Below are 27,290 nucleotides of genomic sequence, written 5' to 3'. Positions count from 1 at the left end.
GCTCCTGAAGTTCTTTGACAATTGAATCTACACAACATAAAAGAAAACCATTAAGAAATATGTTTTCATACTTGATGAATATATAATTTTAAAAGTTAAAGTTATGAATGCCTACCTCTTTCTGACCCTTCACATTTGTCCCTTTTTAATTTAAGAGAAGCACACGTACTGCAAATCCCCGTCCTTGTCTTCTTAGGAATACGAACATTGTTGAATTCTTTCTTCCATACCTTCACAAAATATTGATATGTAATAAACCGGCCATGTCCCTCAGCACCTTCTGCATATTCTTTGTATAAGTTGTAGATTTATCGTCTTGAAAAATTATCTGGAATATGTATCGTCTCTCTATTTAGCACACACTCTCCATGCTTTGAAAAGAAATCTTTCATCCATGACATTGCAGTATTTGATAATGACCCAAAATATCTTTTATGACGTACTTCAGAATAAAATGTCGGATCCTTTTCCAAATTTTCTTGAATTCTCGAGAGACGAAAATTCCCAATCGAATGAAACATTTTGAAAGCTTTTCTACATATAAATAAAGTCCTAATATGATAATCATAACCTGACAATGTAGATTGCATGCACCCAACTAAATATGAATTTTCCATGTTTTTATTCATTGACAAATATCTCTTCTTGCTCTCTAATGAAAATTTGAAATCCATATGTTTCAAGAAATCTTTTTGGCAACATTCACTTGAAATGAGTGCGCTAATAGAACTTCTTCTCGTCAGATATTCTGCTCTACCCCTTGTATAACTAGAACATCTTGCATTGATACGAAAAGGTCTGCTCCTACTCCTCGATACAATATTTCTTGGCAACATCTCCATCATTGGATCATCATTTGTATAAGGATTTTCATCATCATTAAGAGGAATGTTATCCACACTATGATCAACTGTGCTTTTCAAACACTGACTTGGAGGATATTCTTCATCTTCCCCTTCTTCAGTGCTACTATCATAGTCCTTAGAATTTGGACTCAATGGAAAATTTGACTCGATGTTTATTGGATATTCTTCCTCATGTGCATTTTCAGTGCTGCTCTCACAGTCCATAGAATTAGGACTAAGTGCATCATCCTGTCCTTCATCACTGCTACCTTTATACTCATTAGAATTAGGACTAAGTGTATCATCCTGTCCTTCATCACTGCTGCTCTCATAGTCCTTAGAATTAGGACTAAGAGGACATTGTGACACTCCATTCTTTTGAAATTCATCATCATGCTCTTCATCACTGTTGCTCTCATAGTCCTTAGAATTAGGACTAAGTGGACACTGTGACACTCCATTCTTTTGAAATTCATCATCCTGCTCTTCATCACTGCTGCTGTCATAGTCCTTAGAATTAGGACTAACTGGACACCATGGCACTCCATACTTTTGAAATTCATCATCCCGCTCTTCATCAAAGCTGCTCTCATAGTCCTTAGAATTAGGACTAACTGGACACCGTGGCACTCCATACTTTTGAAATTCATCATCTCGCTCTTCATCAAAGTTGCTCTCATAGTCCTTAGAACTAGGACTAACTGGACACCATGATAGTCCATACTTTTGAAATTCATCATCATGCACTTCATCACTGCTACTCTCATAGTCCTTAGAATTAGGACTAATTGGACACTTTGACACTCCATTCTTTTCAAATTCGTTATCATGCTCTTCATCACTACTACTCTCATAGTCCTTAGAATTAGGACTAAGTGGACATCGTGACAATCCATTCTTTTGAAATTCATCATCATGCTCTTCAATACTGTTGCTCTCATAGTCCTTAGAATTATGACTAAGTGGACACCGTGACACTCCATTCTTTTGAACTTCACCATCATGCTCTTCATCACTGATGCTTTCATAGTCCTTAGAATTAGGACTAAGTGGACACCATAAGACTCCATTCTTTTGAAATTTGCCAACAAGCTCATCATCACTACTGCTTTCATAGTCCTTCGAATTCGGACTAAGTGGAATCTGTGACTCTTTATTTATTTGAAATTCTCCATCCCCTCTTTCATCAATGCTACTCTCATAGTCCTTAAGATCAGGACTAAGTGGAAAAATTGACTTTCTATTCATAGTGGAAGAATTCCTGCTATATTCATCCATATGAATAGAGTTGTTATGTGATGAAGATGTTGATGTTGTATAAATCGAAACTTCACTATCAGGATAATCCATCCCTTTCAAATAGAAGATGTTGAATGATACAAATGGAGAGTCTCCTAAAGATATTATATAGCTTAGAGAATGAAATTTTCCCTCCAAAAATTCCCCCCCAAAAAATTTCACGAAAATATTTCCCTCCTAAAAGTTTGTGAGATTTATTTATCTTCATTATTTTATTCTACAATTTAATGAAAAATGTAAACTAAATTTTTTTATGAAATAAATCATTAAAGTTAAAATTGTAAATTACAACTTCTACCTAAATTATTTTTATAGTCAAAGTATATAATATTTACTAAACAATTGAATGTTTCTTTTAATTTTTATAATACATTGTGAAACAAATTAATCCCACATTCACCCTGCTGTAAAACAATTTCATAATATTCACTTTAACATATTTTCTTTCATCGCCATAAAAAATTAACATGTTAAATTTATTAAAACTGATTAATCCCACATTCACCGTAGGATAAAACATCTCTGTAATTTGACCTATATACTCCATTATCACTATTACTCACATTACATCAAGGTTTTCCGAGGCTCGTTGAACGACTTGGAGAAAATTTGTGGAGCAGCTACATTGGTATCAACAACATATTCAACGAAGAATTCTCGCAATTGAAAGGCAAGTTAAATTTTTTTCCTTGAAAATTCTCATATTAAATTAGTTTAACGAAGTAGATTTTTTTTTTAAACTTAAAATTTTTTGTCAACCAAATTAACCAATATTTTCGCTATGAGCATGGTGGTCCCAGGTCACCCCCATCCTGCAATCGGCTGGCCACCCACTCCCTCCACACACCCTACCAGCCCCCTACCCAAACTCACCCACCCTGTCCCCTCGACCACCCCACCCTCACCTTGCCGCCCCAGCCCCATCCCACTCCACCCGCCTAACCCCCGACCCCCTCACCTCCTGCCCCTCAACCCCTATCCCAGCCCACCTCCCTTCCCCCTCCCCCCTCGGCCCTCCCACCCCATCCCCCTATTCCCCCTACCCAGCCCCCAGCCCCCCTTACCCCATTACCCCCCCCCGCCCCACCCGGCCCCCCTTACCCCCCTCTACACACCCCCTACCCCCTTCCCCACCTGACCCCCATACCCACCCCCCCACTACCCCTACCCCCCCTCCCCCCTACCCCTACCCACCCCCACCTCCCCGGCCCCCCTACTCGACCCCCCTTCCTCGCCCCCCTACCCCCTTTCCCACCCGAACCCCACACCCCCCCGGCCACACCCCACCCCCCCTTCCCCCCGCCCTCATCCGCCCCCCCTACTTGGCCCCCTCCCCCCTCGGCCCTCCTACCCGGTCCCTGCCCACCACCCTCCCCCACCCTCCGCCCCACCCTTCCCTCTCCCCCCTCCCCCACTCGCCCCCACCCCCCTTCCCCCTCCCCCACCTGCCACCCCCCACCCACCCCACCTACCTGGCCCCCGCCCGCCACCCTACCCCTCCACCCTCCCCCCTCCCCCCTCCCTCCTCCCCCACCTACCCTCCGCCCCCTGCCTCCCGCCCTCCGCCCCATCGGACGGCCACCCAGGGTGGGCCACCGCGCTGGAGCGGGGTGTGGTGTCGTCGCCCACCCCGCGCCACCCCAACGTCCCGCTGGCCTGCCTAGGGTGGCGGGGTGTCACAGGGTGTGGTGCCGCCGCCCACCCTGCGCCACCCCAGGGGCACCACTAGTGCGCCCGGGGTGGCAGTTTGATTTCGGGAATCAGACTGCCACCCTGGGTGGTTCGCCTAGGTGGCGTAGGGTGTGGCGCCACGTGCTGCCCACCCCACACCACCTCAGCGGCCCGTTGGCCTGCCCAGGGTGGCACGGGGTGGGCGGCAGTGCCACACCCTGCGCCACCCTGGCGGCCCGTCTGGGGTGGCCGTTTGATGGGGCGGAGGGCAGGTGGGGGAGGGGGGTCAGGTGGGGGACGGGGAAGGGAGGGGGGGGGGGGGCAGGTGGGGGCCGGGTGGGGGAGGGGGCAAAGGAGGTGGGTGCGGGAGGCGGAAGGGTGGGGAGGGCCGAGGGGAGGGGGAAGGAAGGGGGGCCGAGTAGGGGCCGGGTAGGGGGGCAGGTAGGGGGAAGGAGGGGGGGTAGGGGCCAGGTGGGGGAGGGGGAAGGGAGGGGGCCCGAGTAGGGGCCAGGTATGGGGGCGGGTAGGAGGAAGGGAAGGGGGCTGTGTAGGGGCTGGGTGGGGGGGGCCGAGGGGGGAGGGGGAAGGGAGGGAGAATGGTAGAGGTACCTAAGGGGGGAGGGGGAAGGGAGGGGGGGGCGGATAGGGGGCAGGTGAGGGTGGGCGCCGTGTAGGGGGTAGGGTGAGGGTGAGGGTAAGGGTGGGGGTGGGCGCCGGATAGGGGTAGGGTGAGGGTAGGGGTAGGGTGAGGGTGGGTGCAGGCGCAGAGTAGGGGGTAGGGAGAAGGGGGGCGTGGGTGCGGGCCGAGTATGGGGGTAGGGGGAAGGGAAGGGGGGACCGGGTAGGGGATAGGGTGAGGGTGGGGGTGGGGGTGGGCGCCGGTTAAGGGGTAGGGTGAGGGTGGGCGCGGGTGCGGGGTAGGGGGTAGGGTAGGGTAGGGTAGGGTGGGGGTGGTCGCTGGGTAGGGGGTGCAGTGGGGAGGCCGTGTAGGGGGGTAGGGAGGGTGCCTGGGTAGGGAAAGGGGGTAACGGGGTGGGGATGGAAGGCCGGGTAGGGTGGGTGGAGTGGGGGGGTCGAGAGGGGTAGGGGGTGCGGGTGGGGGCCGGGTAGGGGGTTAGGGGGGTGGAGTGGGGGGGGGTAGGGGTCCGGGTAGGGGGGTGGAGTAGGGGGGCTGGGTAGGGGGGGTGCTAAGGGGTAGGGGGTTGGGGGGGAAGGGAAGGGTGATATGGGGGGTAGGGAAGCGAGGTAGGAGGGAGGGCCAAGGGAGAGGGGGAGAGGGGGGTGGTAAGGAGGGTCGGGGGAGAGGGTGGTGGGAGGGAGGGTTAGGGGGTAGGAGGGAGGGTCGAGGGAGGGGGTAGGGGTAGGGGAGGGGGGATAGGAAGGAGGGCCGGGGGAGGGATTGTAGGGGGTGGAGGATGCGGTAGGAGGGAGGGTTGGGGTGGGTAGGGGGAAGGGGGGTAAGGGTGGGATGGGGTGGCCATTCGATTGCAAGGAGGGGTGGCTCAGTTGGGGGAGGGGTGAGGAGGGTAGGGGGAATGGGTGGAAGGGAGGTAAGGGTGGGCTGGGGTGGCCGTCCGATTACCAGGTGGGGTGGTTCTATTGGGGGGATGTGGGGGTAGGCTATAGGGGGTTAGGGGGTGGAGTGGTGTGGGGGTTGGGGGTGGGGGGGGGGGGGCGTGGGGGGGAAGATTTTAGGGGGTGGGGTGGCGTGGCAGTAGGGGGGAGGGGTGAAAGGGGGGGTAAGGGTGGGGTTGGGTGGCCGTCCGATTGCGGGGTGGGGTGGCGTGGGTCGGTTGGGGGGGAAGAGGGGTAAGGCGGGGCATGGGGGGTAGGGGGTGGGGAAATCTCCCGCCACTCCACGGATGGACAGGGTGGTGTTGGTGGGCTTCTGCCATTTCTTAGTGTTAATATTTTTTTAATTTCAATTATCCAATTATACAAATTAAAAATTTATGATATATTTTCGTTGTGGATTTAAGTTAATATGTTTTCGTTATTTACTGATTTATGTGTTTCTATTTTTCATGAAAATGGCATCAAAGAAGATTTCTGTGAATATGTCTGGACCAAAGACTCTTAAAGGTGCATCTTCAAAAAACATTGGTGAATGAACTCCACCTGAGCTCATGGCTACAAATCTTTCAAGTGCCTCAAATGATAAGAAGATGATTTTAGACTGGAAGAATTCAAAACAGATGAAATTCCCATCAAGAATCTGGTATGTGAAAGAAAGAGAAAGCTAAAATGTGAATATATATATCTATATATTGATATACTGAATGAAATGAAATTTTTGAGCTGATGAGAAGAGTCATATATATGTGTTCGGTACCAGACACTAAAGTTGTTTACATACTTACAAAAGCTCCCAAGTCAGATGAAAGGATTAAATATCGACTAACATATTCATTGTATGACACGAGAGAGGTATCTACAAAGTTGTGTAAACAAATCATAAATGAGATGAAACAAAACATCGTAAGTATTTTTATTTATATTTGTATTTTTCTTTCTTGAAAGTGTCTCGCTATATTTTTTTAATTTTGTTTTTTGACATATGATATTTTGTTTGGCAGAATTTTGTTGAAAGTTCTTCAATTAGGTTGGGAGGCATTCATTTCATAGAGCATGATATCATGAAAGTTGTCAACAAGTTTTACTTAGTGTGAGAAGAAGATATGGAAAACAAGAAAAATGTAGTAATTGATGATGCTACGAAACAACATCCAAAGGATTAAGAAAAAAGGCCTCTAGTGGATAAATCTAGCAAGGGTAGACAAGTTACTTTTGAGGGTGATGAAGTTGAAACTGACAGTGAAGCATATGTTGTCGTTACTGAAGATGACATTGGAACTGAGAAGAGCCGTAAAAGCCCAAAAGTAAAAATGCCAAGAATAAATCTATTGAGAATGTTATGACGAAGAAAAGTGAAGTTGAAGATTTTGAAGTAGGCATTACCAGCAGTCAAGAACGTAGTGAAACTTCAAAAGGAAGCAGAGAAATCGTTACACTGGGAGCTGATTTAGAGGATGGTATTATCAAAACAAAACAAAATGCCATTGGGTAGAATTTGACAAAGAAAAACTTAATTGATGGTGGTCGTACATTTCAGCTTAATGTCAGACAAACCTATAAGGCAAGTGAAGGAAAATGTCAATATCAAGTCAGAAAACCACACCATCTGCATGTTCACAACTTGAAGACATTGATGAGGTACAATCCATATGCTCATGTCGTTAATTATGTGCTTCTTGTTGATCCAGTTCAAGTTCCCAACGAAGAAGCATTTGATAAGTCAAAATGTTTTGAATACAATTATTATGTGCTTGGGGGGGGACCATTCTGTAGAATCTCAAAGACAATTGATGGAGGAATATCCCAATAACCCACATTTTGAAACAATGAAATGTATCATTTATGCTGGTTTATCGGATACAGAAGTAAAGTTAGTGGCACGGGATCATAATTCAGATAATGAATATAGGATGTCTATGACTTTCATCCAAAGGGTTAGATTTATTCATAGTGAATTTCAAGAAAAATGTGGTGGGGATAGGATAAATTCTACTGCATATTTCCGAAGGGAATGTTGTATGGAAATAGGCTATCAAATTGAAGAGAAACCCAATTCAAAAGGTGGAAAACGCAACCTTCCTAGTGATATATTCAGAGGTGTTGATAACATTTTCCAATTGGCATTTAGAACTGGAGATGTTTGGAAGTTGATTGATGACATTTTTAGCATGTGGGAAAACATTGGCATTAAAAACCAGAAGGTCAAAAAGTCTAAGCCATTGATATGTGGCGGCAGTAAATCAGGTCCTGAATTGAAGCAGCTTCCAGAAGATATGACTATCACACCTTGGAGAGCAATGCAAGGAGTGAAAGATGAAAAAATTATCAAAACAATATTATCTCGTGTGAAGTCAGGGGAATTATCATTGGAGGAAATGTCTGAGGAATTTCAAAAGTAAGTTTGTTGAATTATTTTTATTTATTTCTAGATTATAATTTTATTTTAAATAAAACATGTTGTTCTTGGTAGTATTTGTTATACATATCATTATATTGACTTTTTGTTACTTTATCTATGTAGTCACAAATTTTACATGAAAATTCAAGAACAAATGGTTAGAGTGTTGAATGAAGATAGTTGGGATGATGTTGTACGCAACTATCCAGATTCAAGTTTTACATCAACATTAAAAGCTTTTTATCTTGCATTTAAAAAGGTATCTTGATTTACACATTCATTTTTATTCATCTATGTACGATTTTTAATTTATAACTTACACATATATTTGTTTATTTTATAAAATATGAAGAAGGATGATAATGGAGCGCCAACTAGCTTCATAACCTTTATTGAAAAAATAAAGATCAAAAGACTGAGGAAGCAACGTGTTAAGAATGTTGAACTTGATCCAACTCTTACTCATTTCATTTGGAATGGGCTAGACACTGTTCAATATCAAGTAATACAAGGCAACTGTGAACACATTGCTAAACTCATACCTAAAAGGGAGTATGCCCTAGTTATTGCAAATATTCCCCATGGTTTCAATATTCCAAACATTGACTATGATAGTGACCCTTATACTTATCAAGCTCTTCATTAAGTGGTCGCAGGATTTGTAGAAGTCACGTCATCACCATTATGGAGATTTGTGACATTTCATTCAGACACACAATTAGTAATGATATTGTCAAGCTTCAAAGGGAAAACAAATTCATAGATGCAGCTTACATGGTAAGATGTTTAAAATGTATATTTGATTAATGTTGAAAAATTCATTTATGTACAAGTTGATTGAACTTTTACTATTTCATGTAACAGGCAAAAGTCAAATCTTCTTAACCGTGATGATCAAGTATTTATAAATGATTGTGAGTTCATTCATATTGATAGTTGGGCAAAAGATGATAGCTATATATCTATGATTTTTAATCGGGTAGACGGAAAGAGTCATAGCCAAATACTGGCTTATGATGCCGTTCTGAGAAAACTAACATATGAAGACAAAGAAGCAAAAAGAGAGATAACATTTATAAAAAACCACAATTATTGATTAGCTATCTTATAGACATATGTTCAAATGAAGGAGATTGGGTTCTGGATTTATTTTTTTGCTCAGGTAAGTTTTACTATATAGAATTGAATTTCAATATGTTATTTTTTAATTAATATGTCATTGTACTAATTTACTTCATTATTTCTTTTGTGCTTGATAATTAGGTACAACACTAGCATGCTGCCTTCAAAAAGGAAGAAATTGCATTGCAATTGAAAAAGATCCATTACAGTGCAATTTCATTCAGCAAAGAATTAATGCTCTTCAATTTCTTCCAGATGCAATGCAAGAAATTGGGTTGAAGAAAGGGGACTTTAGTGAATCACGTGTGGCAAAAAAGGCAAAGGAACCTCAAAAACCATTACATGGGATGTTTGGAAAGACATACATTGGGAGATTCGCAGACATCAAAGATCCATTAGAGGACGAAAATGAGCAAAAGGAAGCAGAAAATATTACGGAAGAAGACAATGATGAAACTCTAGAGGACGAAGAGTTTGGATTACATGACATTGTTGATTAAATTTAAGTTATGCTTGGAAATCAAGCTCATTTTTTGTAACTATTAAGTAGTTATACTTGCAATGTTTTGACTTTGACATTTTATGAGAAGAATATACACTCAATTAAGGTTGTTATGCATTCAATATTTGTAATATGTGATTTTCACATTAATTTTTAAGTTAATCATTATCTTTTGAAAAAAAAAGTGATTATTATTATTTTTTTGACATGAAATTCATAAAAAAATATTATTTAACTATTTTTAGTTAAAATTTTCGTATTAAAATTGTGATTTTCGCATGTCAATTGTAGCAAAAAATTATCAAAACGTGTATTTTTAAATTATATTTTTGTTAAAAATGGCTATTTTTATGTCCATTGTTAAAAAATATTGTTTTTTAGAAACAATTATTTCTTGTGGATTGAAAAATTAATTAACGATGTATAAATATGTAGAATATCGAAAATTCAAAATATCAACCTTCTTCTTTAAATATGCGAAACAATAAAAGCCTCACTACAAAAAAAATAAAATTAAAATAAAAACAAGAAAATATGAAGAAAAAGACCACTTCAAAAATTATTAAGTTTACAAAATAATTATTTACATTTCAAACATTACACAAAAAAAAAAGCTTTTTAAAAAATGGGCTTGGTGTAGAATTACCACGTTTTTAAATTAGCATAAAAAACACTACCATTATAAAATGCAATGTACATAAAAAAATTTATAGTGCCAAAAACTAAGCCCTAAAAAACACATGTGTGTTCTACATCACCCCTTTTCAAAATCGGGTAACAGTATGGATTCCCGTTTCAAAGTTTACATTGTTTAAAACTCAAAGTTCAACGGAGATCACAGTCCTTAGTGTTAATAATAGTGTTGAAGCCTGCTTAAATCCCAGTCGTTAATCTAAGTTCCAGCCAACGGTGTGAAATCCTGCCAACCATTGGATCATCCCATATCGCATCACAATGTTTATTTACAAGGGAGTGAACCTCAGGCCTTGAGGAATTGTGATGTGCAATCACCGATATATCACATCACAATAAAGCATTGACGTGTGATAGGACCTCGGGCCGTAAGACCATGCTTCGCGCGATTTCGATCCATCACATCGCAATATTTCAGTTGGAAAGGAAATGAGCCTTGAGGATTGGAAACCTACGATATGTGATGGTTGATGCAACCATTGACTATATCGCATCACAACGTTTCATATGTATGAACTGATCCCTAGGCACTGCCATTGTGATTGCGATGTAACGTGGACCGTTGGATCAATGTGTTGTGATATATGGTGTACCACCAAGAAATCTCTATTAAAAAGGGGAAATACCAGTATTCGGGCTTTTAAAAAAGAAATACGATCAGAGCAGTAAAAGGTTGGACTGTAAAAAGAAGGCAAACGTGGGGCTGATTGTTGATATTCTCAAAACAATTGATTCTTGCGTCAGACAACCTCACATGTTACTTGACTTGCATCCATGTACTCTTCTTCTACTGAGATGAGTACCACAAAGCTATGCTTCATGTTGTACCAAGAAACCGTTGCTAACCCAACATTGAAAATTCCTCCTGAATTGTTCCTTCTGTCCCATGGACTCCTCGCCCAATATGCATCTGTGAAGTCTTGCAACTTCACTCCCTATGTTTGTATGTACTGAGTATTGCCTATGAGGTATCTCAACACATGCTTTTCTACCTTCCAATACAGTTTGGTTGGATTAACCATGGCTTCACTAAGCTAGTTAACTACATATTAACACATTTCTGGTCGTGTGTTCACCAAATACATAAGTGAACCCACAAGTTTCCTGTAAATTGTAGCCTCCACTTCCTCATATAAAGTGGCATCCATTTTCCTCTAGTTACCTGCTAGAGGAGTGCCCATGGATTTGCTACTCCCCATGCATAACATCTTCAGTACTGTGTTTGCATACCTTCCCTGAGAGACAAACAATTCCCCATCTCCTTTTGATACTTCCAAACTGAGGAACTAATGCATGAGTCCCATGTAATTCATATCGAACTCTCTTGCAAGGTCCCCCTTGCAAGATCTAATCAGCTACTTATCACTAGTAAGGATCAAGCCATTAACATATAACACAATAATCAATAATTATAGTTCTACTACAATGTGATAAATATTTACATCTTCTTCACTTTTGGTGAAGCCCAAACTGGTGAGATAGCTATTGATCTTGATATACCAAGCACGAGATGCTTGCTTGAGTCCATAAAATTCTCGCTTGAGTATGAACACATGTGACTCTTTATCAAAGGTCTCAAACCCCTCTGACTGCTCAATATACACCTCCTCCTGCTAGAATTAACCTGATGGATGAGTACCTTGCTAGTGGAGAAAAGGCCTCCTCATAGTCAATTCCCTCCACTTGAGAGAACCCATTGGCCACAAATATTTCCTTGTGTTTATCTATGCTCCCATATGCTGCATGATTTACCTTGTAAATAAATCTTGAACCAACCACTGATTTGTCTTTTGGTCTTCAGACACTTCCCAAACACTATTTCTAACCATGGAATCGTATTCCTCTACCATAGCATCAACCCATACTTATTCCTATAAAAATTAATCAGATGAGGATGGCTCTATCTCCACAAGCTCACTAATTAGAGCCATGTAGCTCCTCTACTTGTGTTGTGATGTGGGGGCTCCCACATTCTCTTTAGCATCCTCCTCTATATGTCTCTACTTGAGTGGATGTCTCCACTCTCTGCTCCTCTTCTTGTGGCTGCTCCACAACTTCTCGAGGTTCTTCCTTTGGAGCTAAAAGCTCCTGATCATGCTACAATTGAAGCTCCCTCTCAAGAGAACACCTCATTGCCTTCTCCTCATCAAAATTCACATACCATCTGACCACTATCATCTTGAGGGATGGAAAGTACACTCGACAGTTGTGAGGTGTATCAGTGTACCCCACAAATATGCCCAACTCTTTTGTAGGCTTTAGCTTTTTCCTTGCTTCCTTGGAAACATGGTGGTAAATTGATGATTAAAAGATCCTTAAGTGTGACACATCCGGTTCCTTCCTTAAAAAAGCTTCCTTTGGTGTACACATGCTAAGAATCCTGTGAGGACTCTTGTTTTGAAAATAGTCCACTATGTTGCATGCTTCAACCCACAAGTGTAGAGGTAGGCTTTAGTCATGCAACATCGACCATGCTACTCCCACAATAATTCTATTCTTCCTCTGTTGTGGGTTATGAGGTGTTGTCAACTCCCATAGATTGCCTTCCTTTGCATAAAAAAATTTAAACACATTCAACATGTACTCACCACCATTATCGTTACTAAGAGCCTTCACTTTCCTGCCAGTCTCTTTCTCAACAATTTATTTAAACTCTACAAATTTGGAGAGTGTTTGGCTTTTCTTCTGCATGAAGTAGATCCTACACTTCCATGTAAAATCATCCCTAAATATAACATAATACATGTGCTTGGTGGTGGAGGCTGTCAAGAAAGGTCCACATACATCAGAGTGGATCCTTTAAAGGATTGAATGTGCCTTGTTGCCCCGATCATTGAAGGTTGATTTTGTGTACTTCCCCAAGGTACACCCTTTGCATGTATCCTACTGCTCTAGTGCTCCATTAGGGAGGCTCGTAGAAATTCGTTGCATGATCTTCAAAGCACCATGATGCAAATGGCCAACTCTTCTATTCCATAATTCACTGACATCTTGGCTCTGCAGCTTCTACACTTTTGTGCTCAATGCTACATGATCTTCCACATCTAATTTGTAGAGGTTCTTCACTTGAACCTTGATATGCTTCACTTGTCCTGTGGTGATATGTCTAAAGAAATCCTTCCTTTTGTTGAATATCACATCGTAGCCACATTTCTCTAACACTGCGATGAAAACTAGACTCTTCTTAGACCTGGTACATAAATCACATCCTTGAGCTTGAGAGGGGAGCCAAACACCCTCTGAAAAGTAACTATACCAATTTCAGTCGTCTTGATGTGCTTTTGGAGATCCTTCTCCTCCAAGTCACTGAAAAATTATTTGTTGCTTGTCATCTGAAATGAGGCACCACTATCAAGATACCACACAATACCCATCATTGTGCTTGCCATGCATGAAATGAGGGTAAAATCAAGTTTGAACTATGAATCCAAGGCTTCACCCACTGCTCCTCACATAGTCTTATTTCTTTCTTTCTTTTGTGGACATTTTGTGGCATAGTGTCCTAGTTCATGACATTGAAAGCACTTAATTTTGGACAAGTATTTCTTCTTTCCCCCATGACTCGAATCTACTTTAGGTTGGGATTTCATCCCTTTCTCTTTATTTTATTTTCCATCCAAGGCACAATTCTCCTCATCCTCGATCTTAGATGAAGTCATATCTCTGCTGCTCTGCCTTAGTTCTTCCTACACTAGATCAAACCATAAACATTCTAATCTTGGTAGCTTCTCTCTACCATTTACTGAATCTTGATAACTATGCCAACTCTTAGGAAGGCCCAAGAGGGCTACAGCTACCATATCTTCTTTAGGGAAAGTATTACCAACCCCACCAAGTTCTTCATGACACTTTGTAAACCTCTTAAGGTACTACAAAATTGTTTCATTCTTTTGCATCTAAACACCTCGAAGCTTGTCCTTGAGTGTCGGCTTCTTGTGGTCACTATTGTTCTCAAACAACTCGGTCAATGTTTTCCACATCGAAAATGGTGTCTCTTTCAAATGGATATTCATGAAAATATGATCCCTAACTCCCTCCAATATGATCCTCCTCACTTTAGCCACATCCTTCTTCCATTGAAAAAGATCCTAGGCATCAATTGTTGGGGGTTTTGCTACATCTGTCTTGATGTATTCTAGTAGCACAATATCATCCAATACTTCCACAATTTGGATCTTCCATGCCACAAAATGTGTGGTTCCTTCCAAATAATACTCAAGCCTAAGTCCATTGAAAGCCATCTTCTCAATCCTAGAGAAAACCTGTAACACTGATCTTCAAATTCAAACCTCCCACAATGACAAATTCAAAATCTCTTCTCTACTGTGAATCTTGATTTTATACCATGTAGAAATTAATGTGTATATTCTAAACTACTCATGAAATTTTCTAAATCACCAGACTAGAAGCTACTCTACTGATCTGGGAAAGTAAATTCATGATCGAGAACACAAATCATTAACACGCATCACGATTTAACACAGATACACAAAGATTTATCTAGGGGAAAGAAACTACTCAAAAGCCCTTACTATATGTATTACATTAATCAAAGAATTTGGATGTATACAATATGCTTTTCTCAAGCTTGAGCTCAACCTGCACATTTATCTTTTATCCTTTATCTGACTAACTAACCTTGGCCAATAATTAGCCAAAATTTTGAGCCTCTAGTCCCCTATTTCCTTGCATTGTTCCTCAAGGAATTATCCCCCTATTATTTAGGAAATTCCTCAATCTAGATTGCACAATTCCTGTAGGTCCTTCTCTGATGCATGCATGACTTGTACAACTTGGAATAGTTTAAAACTAATAGTACACTACCCTTGAACTCCAATCTCAACTAGGTAACTCAAATTATCTACATGCAACAATTATTTTGGGTTGATTGGTTAGTTAACTGGATTATCACTCAGTCTGAAAAAAGTTACACACCCTTGATTGAACCTCCACTAGTTCTATTGATAGTGAGAACTAGTTACACTGACAGTAACCCAAACTAACTAAAATAGATTGCTACAAATTAGCAATCAATCATGTAGAACTGAACTCAAGTGTCTCCAAATCAAATTTATTAAGCGAGTGACAAGAGCCATGTCACCTCAGTTAAATACCTCCAAGTATTCTACTAAAATTGAAATTCGAATTTCTCCTAATTTAATCAATGGAAAATTAAATTTTGAACTTCTTACTACATTCTTAACAATGCTTTGATGATTCCATCAACGTTTTTTACCATCCCATATTTTGAGTCATAGTGCCAAGCATATATTTCAGCTAACATGTTTAATTTTATAACACGTTGCAAGGGTAAAGAAGCTATATGTTCATAAATAGGGGTATTTCCATAGTTCTCTTCATCTTCGTCAATTGCATGTATTATGATGTTGTTCCCAAGCATAAGAGATAACATGTGTTTGTTATGCATTGCAATGCCTTTTTTTTGTAAAATAGGTAAGGTAATGTAGGTTTGTCTGCAATTTGTATTGACATACTCTAAGTCATCACTTATTTGTCTATTTGTGCACATTCACTTCAAAATGGCAATAAATATTTCATTTTTCTAGCACATTGTAGTATGCAGTTCATAACAATTTACATTGTCTTTCCAAAAGTCATATGTTGTTTGTTCGAAATTAACTGTTTGTTGGGTTTATTATAATTAGATTAGAATTTTTGCTTCCATAGTTTCAACTATTTATGCCTTTATTCTAATTCTACTATAACTTTGGAATTAAAATTCACTTTAACTATTGTCTAGAAAACTCTTTTTAAACCGTATTAGTAATAATATAATTACCTAATGACAGAATTAACTTTAATAATTTTATTAAAAAATTAAAATTAATAATTTTAGATTTTTCTTTTAGGGCCATTGTAATTAAATAATTAATAAAAATAATATATTAGAGTTTACCTTTGGACCATTAGATTTGAATAATTATTATTAAACAAATATACAATTTACCTAATGTAACAAAATTCTTAGAATAATAGTGATTTGATACTATTTAAATAATATTGGAATGATAATATATATATAGATTATTTAATAAAAAAATATGAACGATTATACATGACTATTATGTCTAAATAATAAAAAATGATTATAAATTTTTTTATATTTTAGATATACTCAATTAGTTTTAAATTTTTACCTTTGGACCATTAGATTTAAATAATTATTATTAAATAAATACACAATTTACCTAATGTAACAAAATTCGTATAATAATAGTGATTTAATACTATCATTTAAATTTAAATAATATTGGAATGATAATATATATATAGATTATTTAATAAAAAATATGAACGATTATACATGACTTTTATGTCTAAATAATAAAAAATGGATTATATAATTTTTATATTTTAGGGTATTGACCTTTAGATTTAAATAATTATAATTAAATAAATACACAAATTACCTAATGTAACAAAATTCTTAGAATAATAGTGATTTAATACTATTATTTAAATTTAAATAATATTGAATGATAATATTTATATAGATTATTATTAATAAAGAATAGATTATAAAATTTTTATATTTTAGATATACTCAAATTAACTAATGAACTCTCTTAATATATGAACTAATAATAATGAATTATAAGTTTTAGCTATTTCTAAGAATATTAATAATAAAATTAGTGGTTTGACTAGGACCTTTGGTCAAAATTAGCCATTGGCATTATAGCCGTTGGAGTCTCTGCACACTCTATTTAATCAAGCTAAGCCGGATTGGTTCTTCAACTTGTCCTGACGATGAACCACACTGGTTGGTAAGAAACGCGCCGACAAAAGATTGGTTATGTGATTTTGCCGAAGATTTTCTAAACAATGTTATGGATCACAGAAGTCTTAATTCCTTAATTAACTGTATGTTGTTCAAATATTAGATAATCTTGTATGGGTTTTGATTGGTAAATATCACCACAAAATATCATGTCAATATTTCCAAAGTATTTTTTTTTAAAATATGTTTTATGTTTCTAAGTCGTTTGCCAATTGAATAAAGAAATAAACTTCCAATTAATGAGGCTTCATCTATGAATACAAGTTTTAGTTCTTGATATAGTTTTGATAACGTATCTAACATTTCATTGCTAAGTGGAAGAAATTGAGGTTTGTTAAAAGACATTAGCATTCTTCCTGCATTATCTGCATCTTACCCTATATATGATAATATCAATCCTTTTGTCTTTAGAGGGTTAGTTGTATTGTATGTATCATACATTCGTATAAGAATTTGGAATATTGCATTTGCTATAAATGTTTTTCTTGTACCTACTCCACCTGTAAGGAACATGTACATTGATTTGTGCATGTATTTGTGTTTTTTCAATGCAATGTATTTAATAATCACTTGTTGTTCTCTATTTAGTATTCTCCTAATTTTGTATTACTCTTTGTTTTCAAGAAAAGTTGGATATTATGTGACTTGAAATCCAAGATTGATGTTTTTTTTCATATTCAATTATTGTGAACATTACAAATCTGTTTGCAAGTCATAATTTTCATAATCCGTTCTTTGTTTTTTTTATCTTTTTATCGTCAATATTCACAGAACTATCAAATTGTCCAATTTTTCTTTCTAGATCACCCCATGCAGGATTGATCCTATAAGTAATTAGATTCATTGATTTGAATTATCTTTTCATAAAAATTACATGCAATTTTAGATGTAGTGAAGTTTTGTTTCAAAGTGTTCTCATTTGTTTGAAATGGAACATATAACAATACTTTATCGCGAGAAAAAATTCATATTCCAGCTATTTTTTTCACCCAACAAATCATATTACATTTGGTTTTTTCCTTTTTGATATGTTCATTCCATTTTTCTTACAATTTGACACAAATTCTGCAAGGGAAATGTGCTTAATATTAGTTGGACATTCTATGTAGTAATCAATAATAGAGTGACACATTATATCTTTTGATTCTTTGAGTTCTTATTTTAGTAGAATCATTGGATTAAGCACAAATGTTCATTCATTTGGCGAATATTTGTTTATGAAAATACGCTCTTGAATTGAAACTCAATGGCAATGAGTGATATATGAACAACTTGTTGTCCCAACATTTTTTGGAGATTCAGTAACATATTTCCAAGTGTAAGTATCATTTGTATAGCATCAATTTCACTTTTTTCATGTTCTTTATCTAATCTTCTAAATCATTTTTCATAGACTTGTCAAATGTGTTAATGTATGAGCTATAGTATGATGCTGCAACGTATGCATTTAACACAAATTGTGCATCTACTACAGTATGATGCTACAACGAATGCATTTAACACAAATTGTGCATCTATATTTACATTCCACAAATTTGGCATTTCCTTTGAAAAGTTATTGTTCCAAATGTGTGAAGGCTTTCGGCTTAGGAAAATTGTTGTTTGAGTTATTGAAGATTGAATTACTCAAACATATTCATCTTCACTTAATCCTATTTCCATTAAAAAGTCTTCAAAACTTGTTAAATTGTCATATTTTGTTTGCTCCAAGAATGAAAATAACAACTTTGATTTTTGTTAAGTTTTTTTTCAACTACATGGATTGGTTAAATGATCTCTGTCATTTTCATTGGTGGTATAGGAAAAATGTATCTACAATTCAATGTCGTTCACTTTTTACAAATTCTTGTGTGGAAGTACTTGTGTACTTTGGCAAGTTCTGAATCCAAATAGTCGGTGTCACATGTTATGTATTTGTCCAAAAAGTTTTGAACTTCTATATTACTATTATTTCCATATGTCGAAGCATTTTCTATCCATAAAAATCTATGTTCATGTTCACTTCCCCTGTTTTGGAATAGTGTTACGAAAGAGTAATCTGATATTTTTCCAAAGGATGTGGAATCATGACATATCAATTGCTTTATGGTATTTATTCTATGTCTATAATAACAAGTGCATGTGACATGATATTTTCTTAAGATGTAATCAATGTCATTGTCCTCCAATGTTTCACTATCATTATTCCGTTTTCCACTTTTATACAAGTCAAGCATTGTACTCAAAAATAGTTTCCATCGATTCTCTGCACTTGTAAATGTAACAAAGAAAATTGGAGGGCCTAATTGTTTATCATAGCAAATATGTTTCCTTTTATCTATTGTAATTAACCGAGGAGAGATGCAAATGTTTTTTAAATCTATGTATCCAATATCAGATTTCAATATCTTTTCTAAATTTGCTTTGTACTTGACATATTTTGTGAATAATTTCCTTTATCTTAGTTTTCCTTTTCATATTCATATCCACATGCAAGAAAATACTTTTTAATTATTATTCGCATAGTTTTGAAAAACAAATTTGTTATATGATATGAAAAATCACTGCCAACTTGCAACAATTCCCATTGCACTATGTTCTGGTAGCTAAATATTTTTATAATGTCATTGTCACGTGGATATTTCTAAAAAAATGTTGGGAAGATCATTTCTTTTGCATATTTGTACTCAAAAATTGCAAGAGGATGTTGTCCTTCAGCTAGTGCAATCTCAACAATCATGTCTTGCAAATCAAGTATTTGTTGTGATTTTGTGAATCCATATACTAATGTTTGAATATGCCTTTCATTTTCTAATTCAATACTTATATTATTGTCATTATAAGTGTCTTCATTTTGCATAGACCTATGATTGTCTTGTTCAAGGACTTGAATCTAGTTCTTATTTATACAAATTTTATTAGCTCTGTATAGAGTTCTTGAACATAGTTGCATTAATGCTTTTATAACAATGTTTACATGTATTTTACCTGTTTGGTAACAATTTTTGTAATTTACTCAACTTTTCAATGTGTTAGCACTCTGTAAATCCCTTAAGGCCAAAGAAAGGAATCCCAGAGGTAACCACAAACTACTTGTAGTTTAAGGTCCAGTCCCCCTAAACTTGGAGAGGGCTCTCTCGCTGGATCAATTATCAATCAAAAAGACTGATAGGATATGAATTATAGACTAGTTATTAAGATCAAAGGAAAATGATATATGATTTGATGCAATTGTTGGGAGTGAGAGTCAAAGAAGTATAGGATAATAGCACATCAGGGCATGCATGATCCATCTAGATAACAAAGGCAAGGTACGCACATATGTCAAGCCATTTGTCAGTTGTAGTATCGCGAAAAATAAGCGAAACACATAAATATTTAGGTAAATGTAACAGAGCATATGATTATGAATTCTGCTACACAACTTCTAACCAAATATTCAGAAGAAATATGACAGATAAATAAATAATTCTATCATGCATTAGATCCACAATTATCCTGAGCATACAAAGATGAATTCAAGATAACAATTTTAGAAATGGATATTAATTAAACACAATGAAAACACATACTTAAGACCCCACACCACAAGAATCTCTGAAAATAATAGCAAATTTTTCTTTGAGATTGATTAAAAATATTTACATACAATGCCTCCTCCTCTCAACAATTTTCCATCACCCACTATTACATTATAAGTTTATCCTTTTATATCATTTTAACCAAGGGCTAGATACATTGTATTTTATCCAACAAAGTGGACAAAATCGAAGTGTTTTATCGTTTATAACAAAAACAACAAGACTTAGGATAATTATAGGAACAACATCATTTTCATCCTCATTTGCCCGTCGTCCTCTGGAAAGTCCCGAACTTCCTGCTATATTGATGCCAAAAATCCTTCTGATGCCTTATCCGATCCTACCGAACAGTTAAAACCATAAAAAAAGGCGGAGTACAAAATCATGATTCTGGAAGGGATGTAGACACCTTTGACTTAGCGCCTTTATCTATTTATTAGTTTTGTGACTAGAGGTGAAACCCAGACTTATATATCAGAGCTTTAGTTGTGTGTCGCTTTGAACTGCGTGAGGGTATGAAACTCTGTGATATGTATAACCCCCGTGGCTTAGGTGAAACTCAGGGTGAAAGATTTTTGATATATTAAACCCTTTGGCTTGAAAGGGGTTTGATTCTTTATAATATTGCAATACATGGGACCTTAATATACAGGACTTGGTCTTTGTGCCGATAGCTCCCAACTCTTTGAACTCTTTATAACCATGGGCCAGTCCCCACATCGGAGGTCACCTCTTGACGATTTCTAATTGAAAGTTTCAACTTGGTACGCAACACATGTCCTATGATTGTCGAACGTTGATCACCCTTCATGTTTAGCGCCTGGTCCTTTCGTTCATCACGTGACCATGATGAGAAACCGTTGCTAACCCAACATTGAAAATTCCTCCTGAATTGTTCCTTCTGTCCCATGGACTCCTCGCCCAATATGCATGCTTTAGTCATGTAACATCGACCATGCTACTCCCACAATAATTCTATTCTTCCTCTTAGCCACCCCATTTTGTTGTGGGTTATGAGGTGTTGTCAACTCCCATAGATTGCCTTCCTTTGCATAAAAAAATTTAAACACATTCGACATGTACTCACCACCATTATCGTTCCTAAGAGCCTTCACTTTCTTGCCAGTCTCTTTCTCAACAATTTATTTAAACTCTACAAATTTGGAGAGCGTTTGGATTTTCTTCTGCATGAAGTAGATCCTACACTTCCATGTAAAACCATCCGTAAATATAACATAATACATGTGCTTGGTGGTGGAGGTTGTCGAGAAAGGTACACATACATCAGAGTGGATCCTTTAAAGGATTGAATGTGCCTTGTTGCCCCAATTATTGAAGGTGGATTTTGTGTACTTCCCCAAGGTACACCCTTTGCATGTATCCTACTGCTCTAGTGCTCCATTAGGGAGGCTCGTAGAAATTCATTGCATGATCTTCAAAGCACCATGATGCAAATGGACAACTCTTCTATTCCATAATTCACTGACATCTTGGCTCTGCAGCTTCTACGCTTTTGTGCTCAATGCTACATGATCTTCCACATCTAATTTGTAGAGGTTCTTCACTTGAACCTTGATATGCTTCACTTGTCCTGTGGTGATATGTCTCAAGAAATCCTTCCTTTTGCTTAATATCACATCGTAGCCACATTTCTCTAACACTGCGATGAAAACTAGACTCTTCTTAGACCTGGTACATAAATCACATCCTTGAGCTTGAGAGGGGAGCCAAACACCCTCTGAAAAGTAACTATACCAATTTCAGTCGCACTATACCTTACATCATCTCCCATCTTGATGTGCTTTTGGAGATCCTTCTCCTCCAAGTCACTGAAAAATTATTTGTTGCTTGTCATCTGAAATGAGGCACCACTATCAAGATACCACACAATACCCATCATTGTGCTTGCCATGCATGTAATGAGGGTAAAATCAAGTTTGAACTATGAATCCAAGGCTTCACCCATTGCTCCTCATGTAGTCTTATTTCTTTCTTTCTTTTGTGGACATTTTGTGGCATAGTGTCCTAGTTCATGACATTGAAAGCACTTAATTTTGGACAAGTATTTCTTCTTTCCCCCATGACTCGAATCTACTTTAGGTTAAGATTTCATCCCTTTCTCTTTATTTTATTTTTCATCCAAGGCACAATTCTCCTCATCCTTGATCTTAGATGAAGTCATATCTCTGCTGCTTTGCCTTAGTTCTTCCTACACTAGATCAAACCATAAACATTCTAATCTTGGTAGCTTCTCTCTACCATTTACTGAATCTTGATAACTATGCCAACTCTTAGGAAGGCCCAAGAGGGCTAGAGCTACCATATCTTCTTTAGGGAAAGTATTACCAACCCCACCAAGTTCGTCATGACTCTTTGTAAACCTCTTAAGGTACTACAAAATTGTTTCATTCTTTTGTATCTAAATACTTCGAAGCTTGTCCTTGAGTGTCGGCTTCTTTTGGTCACTATTGTTCTCAAACAACTCGGTCAATGTTTTCCACATCGAAAATGGTGTCTCTTTCAAATGGATATTCATGACAATATGATCGATAACTCCCTCCAATATGATCCTCCTCACTTTAGCCACATCCTTCTTCCATTGAAAAAGATCCTAGGCATCAATTGTTGGGGGTTTTGCTACATCTGTCTTGATGTATTCTAGTAGCACAATAGCATCCAATACTTCCACAATTTGGATCTTCCATGCCACAAAATGTGTGGTTCCTTCCAAATAATACTCAAGCCTAAGTCCATTGAAAGCCATCTTCTCAATCCTAGAGAAAACCTATAACACTGATCTTCAAATTCAAACCTCCGACATTGACAAATTCAAAATCTCTTCTCTACTGTGAATCTTGATCTGATACCATGTAAAAATTAATGTGTATATTCTAAACTACTCATGAAATTTTCTAAATCACAAGACTAGAAGCTACTCTACTGATCTGGGAAAGTAAATTCATGATCGAGAACACAAATAATTAACACGCATCACGATTTAACACACATACACAAAGATTTATCTAGGGGAAAGAAACTACTCAAAAGCCCTTACTATATGTATTACATTAATCAAAGAATTTGGATGTATACAATATGCTTTTCTCAAGCTTGAGCTCAACCTGCACATTTATCTTTTATCCTTTATCTGACTAACTAACCTTGGCCAATAATTAGCCAAAATTTTGAGCCTCCAGTCCCCTATTTCCTTGCATTGTTCCTCAAGGAATTATCCCCCTATTATTTAGGAAATTCCTCAATCTAGATTGCAAAATTCCTGTAGGTCCTTCTCTGATGCATGCATGACTTGTACAACTTGGAATAGTTTACAACTAATAGTACACTACCCTTGAACTCCAATCTCAACTAGGTAACTCAAATTATCTACATGCAACAATTATTTTGGGTTTATTGGTTAGTTAACTGGATTATCACTCAGTCTGAAAAAAGTTACACACCCTTGATTGAACCTCCACTAGTTCTACTGATAGTGAGAACTAGTTACACTGACAGTAACCCAAACTAACTAAAATAGATTGCTACAAATTAGCAATCAATCATGTAGAACTGAACTCAAGTGTCTCCAAATCAAATTTATTAAGCGAGTGACAAGAGCCATGTCACCTCAGTTAAATACCTCCAAGTATTCTACTAAAATTGAAATTCGAATTTCTCCTAATTTAATCAATGGAAAATTAAATTTTGAACTTCTTACTACATTCTTAACAATGCTTTGATGATTCCATCAACATTTTTTACCATCCCATATTTTGAGTCATAGTGCCAAGCATATATTTCAGCTAACATGTTTAATTTTATAACACGTTGCAAGGGTAAAGAAGCTATATGTTCATAAATAGGGGTATTTCCATAGTTCTCTTCATCTTCGTCAATTGCATGTATTATGATGTTGTTCCCAAGCATAAGAGATAACATGCGTTTGTTATGCATTGCAACGCCTTTTTTTTGTAAAATCGGTAAGATAATGTAGGTTTGTCTGCAATTTGTATTGACATACTCTAAGTCATCACTTATTTGTCTATTTGTGCACATTCACTTCAAAATGGCAATAAACATTTCATTTTTCTAGCACATTGTAGTATGCAGTTCATAACAATTTACATTGTCTTTCCAAAAGTCATATGTTGTTTGTTCGAAATTAACTGTATGTTGTTCAAATATTAGATAATCTTGTATGGGTTTTGATTGGTAAATATCACCACAAAATATCATGTCAATATTTCCAAAGTATTTTTTTTTAAATATGTTTTATGTTTCTAAGTCGTTAGCCAATTGAATAAAGAAATAAACTTCCAATTAATGAGGCTTCATCTATGAATACAAGTTTTAGTTCTTGATATAGTTTTGATAACGTATCTAACATTTCATTGCTAAGTGGAAGAAATTTAGGTTTGTTAAAAGACATTAGCATTATTCCTGCGTTATCTGCATCTTTCCCTATATATGATAATATCAATCCTTTTGTCTTTAGAGGGTTAGTTGTATTGTATGTATCATACATTCGTATAAGAATTTGGAATATTGCATTTGCTATAAATGTTTTTCTTGTACCTACTCCACCTGTAAGGAACATGTACATTGATTTGTGCATGTATTTGTGTTTTTTCAATGCAATGTATTTAATAATCACTTGTTGTTCTCTATTTAGTATTCTCCTAATTTTGTATTACTCTTTGTTTTCAAGAAAAAATGGATATTATGTGACTTGAAATCCAAGATTGATGTTTTTTTCATATTCAATTATTGTGAACATTGCAAATCTGTTTGCAAGTCATAATTTTCATAATCCGTTCTTTGTTTTTTTTATCTTTTTATCGTCAATATTCACAGAACTATCAAATTGTCCAATTTTTCTTTCTAGATCACCCCATGCGGGATTGATCCTATAAGTAATTAGATTTATTGATTTGAATTATCTTTTCATAGAAATTACATGCAATTTTAGATGTAGTGAAGTTTTGTTTCAAAGTGTTCTCATTTGTTTGAAATGGAACATATATGTTAAGTTATGGTATGTTCTATGCTTATAACAGTTTACTTCTTTTTCTTATTATATTCCACCAATTAGAAATCACATGTACATAAAGTAAAGTGCAGATAGAACATTAAACGATCGACAGAAAACAAGCCAAGACAAGAGACACAAGATGTGGCGGCTAGCCAGGGAAAAACCCCACAATGTGTGGGGATACCCTTTGATCAAATCTTCTTTTATCTTCAATAATTCAGCAGAGAGAAATAGTACAATAAATCTGATTCATATTAGCAGTAGCAAACCCTAGATCAGTAGCATCAGCATTAGCGGCTTCTTTATCAAACTAGGGCAGACCATGTCTCACAAATCGATAGTTGGATTGACTTCATTCCACCACCAAAAGTTTCGGCTTCCAGAGGAGGTTCAGATGAACCTACAGCACAGTTCATATGAGGAGATATTCTAGGCCACGCAAGTCAATCTTTACTTCTGCAGTTGCAGCTTCAGTTTCAGCAGTTTCCGGCTTCAAACTAGGGCAGACGATATCTTGCAAACCGTTCGTCGGATTCACTTCATTCCACCACCAAAAGTTGCGGCTTTCAAAGGAGGTTCAGATGAACCTACAACGCATTTCAGATGAGGAGATCTTCTAGGCCACGCAAGTCAATCTTTTCTTCTGCAGTTGCAGCTTCAGTTTCAGCAGTTTCCGGCTTCAAACTAGGGCAGTCGATATCTTGCAAACCGTTCGCCAGATTGACTTCATTCCACCACCAAAAGTTGCGGCTTTCAGAGGAGGTTCAGATGAACCTACAGCGCAGTTCTAAAGAGGAGATCTTCTAGGCCACGCAAGTCAATCTTTACTTCTGCAGTTGCAGCTTCAGTTTCAGCAGTTTCCAGCTTCAAACTAGGTGTGAGAGAGAGAGAGACCCATTTCAACGCAGTAGAGAAGAGACTCATATTTGCGCAGTAGAGAGAGAGAGATGTGATGAGATGAGTGAGTCCAAATGAGGAAAATTCCTCTTATATTTATACACAACATTGGTGGGTGAATAGATGCGACTGTTGGGCTTCTGAGCCTACATGAGTTGTAGGTCAGCTTGATAATAATTCCATAATCAAAATAAATTCATATCTCCATGAATACTTATCGGAATTGGATGATCTTTATATCAATCCTACACCTCTCGATGAGAGGAATCTAATAAAAATATTATTAGCCATGAATAAGGTGACCCACATGAAGTTTTTCCCTGGTTGCCAATTTTAACACTCCCTCTCAACCATGGAGAACTTCATCTGCAATCTGTCTATCGGTCGTTACTATTCATCCATCAAATGCACTACCTTGTACAGCCTGACCCTTTCCCTACTCTGCTCTATTCTGCCTGTTCTGCTTTGTCTTGTTCTGCCCTGCACTGATCTGTATTGTTTTGTTCTGTTCTGCTCTGCTCTTGCATTGTTCTGTTCTACTCTGCTTTTGTCCGAATTATGAAGAAGAAGAAATGATCGAGGATGTATCATACTGACTCAAAGTCAGTCTCAGAGTATGTACCACTGGTCCCAGACCAGTCTCAACCAACCCAAAGTCAGCGTCATAGTGAGTACAACTCCAATGGTCCCAGACCAATATCATCCTCCACTGACTCAAAGTCAGTCTCAGAGTATGTACCACTGATCCCAGACCAGTCTCAACCGACCCAAAGTCAGCGTCATAGTATGGTACAACTCCTACCACTAGTCCCAGACCAGTATCATTGATCCCATATCAATGGAGGTCATCCTAGCGTAGGGAGTACGGTAGTTACAACGATGCGTCCATCGGTACTA

This window comes from Pinus tabuliformis, chromosome 3_2, assembly GCF_031772625.1.
Source record: "Pinus tabuliformis cultivar Carrire ecotype Pingquan chromosome 3_2, CPIR1, whole genome shotgun sequence".
NCBI lineage: Eukaryota > Viridiplantae > Streptophyta > Pinopsida > Pinales > Pinaceae > Pinus > Pinus tabuliformis.
This window is presented reverse-complemented; position numbering follows the sequence as displayed.